At 42.6% G+C, this 7,298-nt stretch overlaps 1 long non-coding RNA gene across 1 annotated transcript; it reads right to left on the bottom strand.

Annotated features, from left to right (window-relative positions):
• Positions 1-3,100: 3,100 nt before the first annotated feature.
• On the bottom strand, positions 3,101-6,334 carry LOC114100238 (uncharacterized). Its single transcript, XR_003584024.2, has 3 exons — positions 5,825-6,334; positions 3,649-3,901; positions 3,101-3,297 (listed from the first exon to the last, which is right to left on the bottom strand). It is a non-coding gene; the product is annotated as an uncharacterized lncRNA (long non-coding RNA).
• Positions 6,335-7,298: the final 964 nt, after the last annotated feature.

Raw genomic sequence — 7,298 nt, 5'->3', positions numbered from 1 at the left:
ATTTCTGTCAATCTGTGAAAATGCCCATTCAAAACAGAGGGCATCCAGGTAAGCTAAAGGCTACCATCCCATTTGCTTAGACAATGTTTTGCAGGTTCCAAACAATAGGCATCAACAAGAAGTAGCAATCAATATTCAACAAGTGTCAATCAATCCACACTGATTTGTCTAGTGAGTGCCCAGAACATTCTTTGGATCTAAAAGGGAGTTCGAGATATGTGAGACAATTCTCCCACCCTTTCCATATTTAAATATCACATGGCTCACTTGCTAAAACCTTTTGAGTATACACGATATAGGCACAGCTAACACACAGAATCACTGAAAATAAAGTTGTGCTCCACAGGTAGTCTACGTTTCAAACTTGTTTTTAATTCAATTTTTGGATTAAGTAAATCAGATCCACTTTCAAAGCTGTCTGATGAGTTAGCTCTTTGGACATCATGACCATTGCACTCTTTCTTAGTATTTAGAACAAGACAGCTATCATTATGCCATGCAGTTACTGTCTTCAGAGAATTTTAACACGTAGAGGGACTTCAGGGCCCAATTGCTTGCCCAACGTAGGACTGAACTTTTCTACAACTCATTCTTTTTTTAAAAATAAAAATATTTTTAGTTGTTAATGTATCTTTATTTTTTTTTATTTATATGTGGTGCTGATGATTGAACTCAGTGCCTCATACCTGCCAGGCAAGTGCTCTGCCACTGAGACACAACCCCATCCCTCTACAACTCATTCTTAAACACTTTCTGGCATATGTTACTTTAATCAAACAGGTCACTGTTTTTGAACTACCTGTTTCCTTCATGGTATGAAGGGAATTAGACCCCTTACAATGTTGATCAACTTTGCTAATCTTTACATACCAAGCAATTTTAATCTTTTCTTTCCAGAAGTTCCTGCAAATATTTTAATATGATACCTGTATGTCTTCTTTTTTCCAGGCTAGATCCCTTTAACCACTCCTCTTAGCAAGATTTTTACATCACTCACCATCTTAATTGCCTCCTTCTCAATTTTGAACATCTCTGTTAGAATGGCATGCTCTGCACATTCACTGAAGCTTGATTTACTCATCCATGAATTGGTGGACTTAGACTAGAATGCTATGACCATATTCTTCCCTCTTTAAAGGAACCCCTTCCCTGGAAATAGGCACTAGACCTCCAAGGAACCAGAAAACAGTTGTTGAACCAACCGTGTCACAGAGACTAGGGTTGTAGAGCAGTCACTATAAATGTGGTTTCCATAGATTCTGTGGGGGACAGAGGTCTGATGTTCATAGTGTACCAAAGGAGTTGATTCACTTTAGTCACCAGTGCATGCTCTACAAAGACCTTAGAGATCATCTGGTCTAACAAATTCTCCTTACTAAATAGAAAACAGAGCCCAGGTGCGCCACAAGGTAATTGTATTTTTAAAAAATGATAGCAACAGTATTTCTGTTGCCACCTGGTCTTTCACAACCTTGGCACATCTCTGTCAAGAAGTGGGGTCTATTTCCCCTCAACCAAAGAAGGCAACAGAAATAATGTGCATCAGAGCTGAAGACAGGTGATAATAGACAGTATGGTATTCAAAGCTATTAATCTGTCTCTTTTCTTCTCATTCCACATATCTTTGGAGCTCTGAGCTATCATGTAAAACTTCTAGTTTTCTGGAAACCAGCACACTACTAGAGAGAACAGAGACAGAGATTCCATTGCTCAGCTGTTTCCTGGCATGTGGCCCCTGCTTTCCATTTTGTAGGAGAATCAGGTAGACCAGATGTTTTTCCCCATCTAATGAGTCAAACACATAAGTGACAGAGCCTCCATGTAAGGGATTGCAAGCAGGAACCACCAACCTGAACCCAGAACCACAACAGATAATAATAATAAAATGTTATTTTAAACCATTTCATTTGGGGTGGTTTATTACCCCAGCAATCAATAACTGGAACAGAGTGTTCTTTAAGGAAAGCGAAAAAATGCAATCAGACCTCTGTTTTTTTTTTCAAAGTCCTTCTGCTCTGTAGATATCTTTGAGTTTCTTCCCCTAGAATTGGCTGGATGTGTGATGATAACAGGAGATTCCCAGTGAGAAATTCACCACTAGGCATGATCAGATCAAACCTGAGGTCCAGGCCCTTCATCATATTCTTCTGCCTTTACCTTTCCCTCCCCTGCTGTAGCAAACCTCAGAAGAAGTGTTACACCGTAAAGGAACACACACATAATCGGGCACAACCTGGCCCTTCATGGTGATGGTGACAAAGAACCTGGGTCCGGGTCTATGGTGAACCTGGGATCCAAGGGAGAGTCCCATCCTAGATGTGGAACTGGCCAATAGCAGCTCTCTGAGCTTAGTCTTTTTGCCTAAGGGTGGGAATCATCATATCTTCTCAGTATGGCTCTTTTGGTTTGGTTTGGTTTGGTTTTGGTTTGGGCAGTAGTCAGCACTGAACCAAGAGTACTTTCCATGAGCTATTATTTTCTACCCCCTCCTCTTTCCTGCTTGAGTCCCTTTTATTTTATTTTTTCTTTTCTTTTCTTTTTATTTTTTTATTTTAAAACAGGGTCTCTCTCGGTTACTGAGACTGGCCTTGAATTTGCCATCCTCCTGCTTCAGCCTCCCAAGTAGCTAGAATTACAGGCATGTGCCACAGTGCACAGCTCAGGGTCATAATGAAAATGAATGTAAATAGATGTAAAATCTTGATTCCATATTATGCACTGGACATCAACCTTGTTGTTATGATTTTTGTAGTTGATCTGTGTTATTGTGATACTTTAATTCATTTCCAATCGTAAAATAGGAGCAGCCAAATAAATGGAATTATACCTAATCTCTGCATGTGGAGCTCATAATCTCAGTGGGAGAGGCAGCTAGAGTCGTAATTAGATGTTTATAGAAAAAAACAAAGAAAGTGGGCCTTTAAAATAAAATGAAAGTCTAGAGTTTCTAAAGAAACAAATATTTAGAACTGCAGAGCTTGAAGTTTTATAGTTTCATTGAATAACCTTGCCAACCTATCATTTAGACAAACCTAGGTAAAATCAAGCAAAAAGACTGAAGGAACTTGACCAAAAATAATGTTTTGGAGGGTGTTTTATTGTTTTTATTAGACTTTTCTGGGAATTTTTGCAAGTGAGACAAGGGCACTGGTAGGTAACAGCAATAATATTCTCTCTACAACCTGAGTGGGTGCTGAAGCTGCTCGTGGAGGTTTGGGAGCAGGGGAAAGGGTTAAAACGAAAATGTAGTCTCAAGAGAAATTCTTATATCTCTGATGATCTTCTGTGGATAAATGCCTGAGGAGAAAGGGTAAAAAGTATATATTATTAATATATATGTATTCATAATTATTCTGAGAAAACAGGAGATGGTCTAAGCTATTTTTTAATGGATGACTTTTACATTCTATACTATAAAATAGGGTGAGATAATTTCTGATTTAAAGAGATGGATGGCTATCCCTGCCCTCTGAAACCTGTCATTAAGATGCTATCCTGATAATTCATGGAGCTTCCGGAGACAGAACATAGAGCCCTTCGAAGGTACCCCTAGATTTTGAGCACCAAGCAACTTGGTCCCTCTCCTAAAAGAATGCTTGCACTTTTTATGCATATCTGAACCCAGAAGAGTGAGAAGCAAGGACTTACCAGTGGAATTCTTCCCTGGCCACCAGACACATCCATCTTCTGCCTCTCCTTGAGAAAAACACTGAGACTACAGGGAGTTGGAGGAAGTCAGGGGACACAGTTCTAGTCTGTGCCCTGGCAAAACTAGCTGTATGACTTGGAACTAGTTTTTCTCCGATTCTTCATCTGAATATGTCTTCCTTGGGCTCAAAATCTTCTCCAGTCATGTCCAGACCTGGAATAGCTGCTCCTAGTTCTTTCAGCATCAGGGTCCCTGGAAGGTGCAATTAGATAAGGACCATCCAAACCTCTAAAAGGGTAGCCCTTGAAAATCTGTGTGGACTTCCTGGTGGCAGCCCTTTGGAGAACACACACCCCCTTCTGCCCCTTGGGGTTCCTTTCTGCTCATGATCTGCAGGGGCCCTCAGTGGCTCCTCTCACACACCAGGACCATGACCAAGTGTAGGCACTGGTAAGTGGGCTGCACGTGCAGGCAGTGAAGCCCGCCAGCAGTGTGGCTTCCCTGCTCTTCACCCCAGGGTGGCCATGCAGAATGGCAGCCTGGAGTGGGCTTGGGCTTGACCAGGGTATTGGGGAACTCATCATATCCTAGAGAGGGGACTCCCCCCAGCATAGAACCAACCCAAGTCCCTGGAGTTTCTGTCACAACATAAAGGTCCAGGATAGAAAAGAAAGGGCTGTTGAAGGCTGAAGGCGAAGGGAGTCGGGCTGTCAGAGTGAAGGCAGGAGGATTATGGGAGTCTTTTTAAGAGCATACAGAGGACCCAAGTGGTGCAAGGCGTGGGACCTGGAAGATGCAAGCAGGAAAGGAAAAAGGGGTGAAAATGAGAGTAAAGGAGCTACTGAGATCAAGCAGGTGAACCTAAAATACTGGAATGAATTTTTGGGGGGGGAGTGACAGATAGAGAATCCAGAGAGGGTGAGGATTCTCGGGCATCTCTGCTCTGTATAAGTCACTTTAAATTTATATATCAAGTTGGCTAAGCTACAGTGCCTGGTTGTTTGGTCAAACACCAGTCTAGATGTTTCTGTGGAGGTATTATGTACATGCAATTTAAATATTTAAACAAGTAGTCTTTGAATGAAGCACAATACCTTCCCTAGTGAGGGTGGGCCTCACCCTGTCAGATGAAAGCCTTGGGAATTAAAAACTGAGTTTTCCCCAAGTAGGAGAAATTCTTCCCCGCAGAGAGCAACATAAAAACTCGGCCTGAGATTGGGGTGCACACCTATAATCCCAGCAGCTCAGGAGGCTGAGGCAAGAGGATTGCAAATTTCAAAGTCAGCCTCAGCAACTTAGCGAGGCCCTAAGCAACTCAGCAAGACCCCGTCTCTAAATAAAATATTAAAAAGGGCTGAGGATGCGACTCTATGGTCAAGCACCTCTGGGTTCAATCCCTGGTACAAAAAAAAAAAAACTCTGCCCAATTTTCCCTGGCCAACCTACTGGCCTGCCTTACAGACTTGCCAACACTCACAGTCTTATGGGTCAGTTCCTTAAAAATAGATTTCCCTGTGCATATACATTGCACCCTATCTGTTCTGCTTCCCAGGAGAATCCCATGGAGTATATAAAGTGCTTTTCTCAGTTGCCCATTGAGGAAAGCATACCTTCTGCAGGAACCCCTGGGAACTACCACACTGACTTTCCTCAAAGTTTAAAAAAAAAAAAATGAGCCTTTATTCAAATCTAGGTCTTTCTTCCCTCTGAATCCATTGTATCCTAAGACTACCAGGGGCTCCGACAAGTCATTTCATCCAGGTGAGGCATTTGAAATTTTTTAGGAATGTCCTTTGTCAACATTTGACCTGAGGGGCAAACAGAATGCCTTTCCATGATTCTCTGGCCTCTGGCCATTATATGGTCCTGATTCTAAAGTGTCCCAAGCCCTGAGGTTTGGTAAGAATCATCAGATACCAAGGATGTCAACCCCTTCACAAAGGGAAGTTCCAGGAAAACCAGGGTGATTTACTCAGACTCAGGAGAGACTAGAGCTAATAGCCTGAACTTGTTTTCCCCACTGCTTCAGTGACTGTCCCCTCCTCTGATTGACAGAGTTCCTATATTTGATCTATCTTTGGCACTTCACATCCAGGGCAGCCCCTATTCATATACATTGCTGTGTTCTAAATTGTACAAGATGGAAGAAGCTACTCACTGTCAATATGTCCTCACCTGTGTGTCCCAGAGCAGACAGACCCCCACGCAGGGTTAATAGGCATGGACACATCTGAAGCACAGTGCCAGTCGCCAGTCAGGTGTTTCACACGAACCTGCAGAAGGCAGGGGTTAACCACCAACGGAAGCTCCATTTCAACAATCTTCATTAACCCCCGAGTGATGCTAACCACTGCCTTCAGGATACAGCAGAGACCAGGCCTCCCTCGCCTCTCTAATACCACACAGCTGATAATTCGGAAGGAAAAACTGTTAGAGCACCTGTATACGTCTCATGTGGCTTTTGCCACGTACCAATGTAATCACACTTGTTCTTGATGTGTTTTTCTGCCAAAGGTAAGTGATTTTTCCTGCTTAAAACGATTGCACTTTCAAGAGTCAATAGGAAGTCTTTAATGATCAATTTTAACTCGGCATTTTTCTTAGACTTCTAGAAGGGGGATGGTAGAAATTTGGTGAGGAAGAGCAGCCTGGTGGCTAAAAACAGTCATGGGCCTGGGGACTGAGAGATGGCAAGCAATGAGTCTCTTAAACTCTTTGGGGTTCATCCAGCTCAGTCCATACTTACTGACATTTCATACTGGACATTGTATGGAACACTGGAGACAGAAAGGAAACCGAGCCATTGCTTTGTCTTGGGACAGCTTCAAACAACTGCATGTCCAGGGAGCCGTGCTTAGGAGTACACAAAGTGCCTTAGGAAGCTCCGAGGGAATGAAGTCATCACTCCACCCACAATCGGTGTTAGGGAATGTTTCTCCAAGAAGGGGCAGCTCAGTGGAGCCCATTCCATCACATGAGACACGAACGAGTGACATAAAGGATTTCCATGTCTATCCAGCTTTCGGTAACTCTGAAATCAATAATTTGATGAATAATCCAAGAAATCCTGAAAACCAGAAATGTCCAGAGCCAAGATGTTTCTGAGGGCACTGGTGATTTCTGAGAGTGGGCTGCTACACACACTGGCCCCTGTTCACAGCCAAGATGCAGGGCAGGCCACAAAGACTGGTGGCTGTTCCACCCAGGTTCTCACCAGCCACCAAGAATTCATGTCAACCATCTGACAAGTAAAGAAAACAACTCCAAAGTAGTCTAGTGCAAGACTGTGTGCTAGGAGAAGGAAAGTCAAGATTCCATCTCTGTGGAGAACCCATAGCCCAAAAGTATTAGGATAAGACAAAGCAGAGTTAGGGACGCCCTGACTTGCCAGTCCAGGTACAATAAATATAAAAGGTACAAAAAGAAGGATCAAGAGATGCAAGCAAGGGGCTCATTAAGAGAAGAAAAATGTTTGTCTTCTAAAGCCTTCCCAAATATCCAACTGGAGATTATCGGAAGGTAGAAAAAGAGTAAGAAAAATGAGCATTCTGCACAGAAAAAACTACTTGAACAAAGGTGAGAAAATAAAGCCATATTGGGAGACCATATGCAAAATTAGGCGGAGTTGTAAAGTATAATAATTACTAGT

Source organism: Marmota flaviventris, chromosome 12 (assembly GCF_047511675.1).
Source record: "Marmota flaviventris isolate mMarFla1 chromosome 12, mMarFla1.hap1, whole genome shotgun sequence".
Classification (NCBI taxonomy): domain Eukaryota; kingdom Metazoa; phylum Chordata; class Mammalia; order Rodentia; family Sciuridae; genus Marmota; species Marmota flaviventris.
This window is presented reverse-complemented; position numbering and strand designations above follow the sequence as displayed.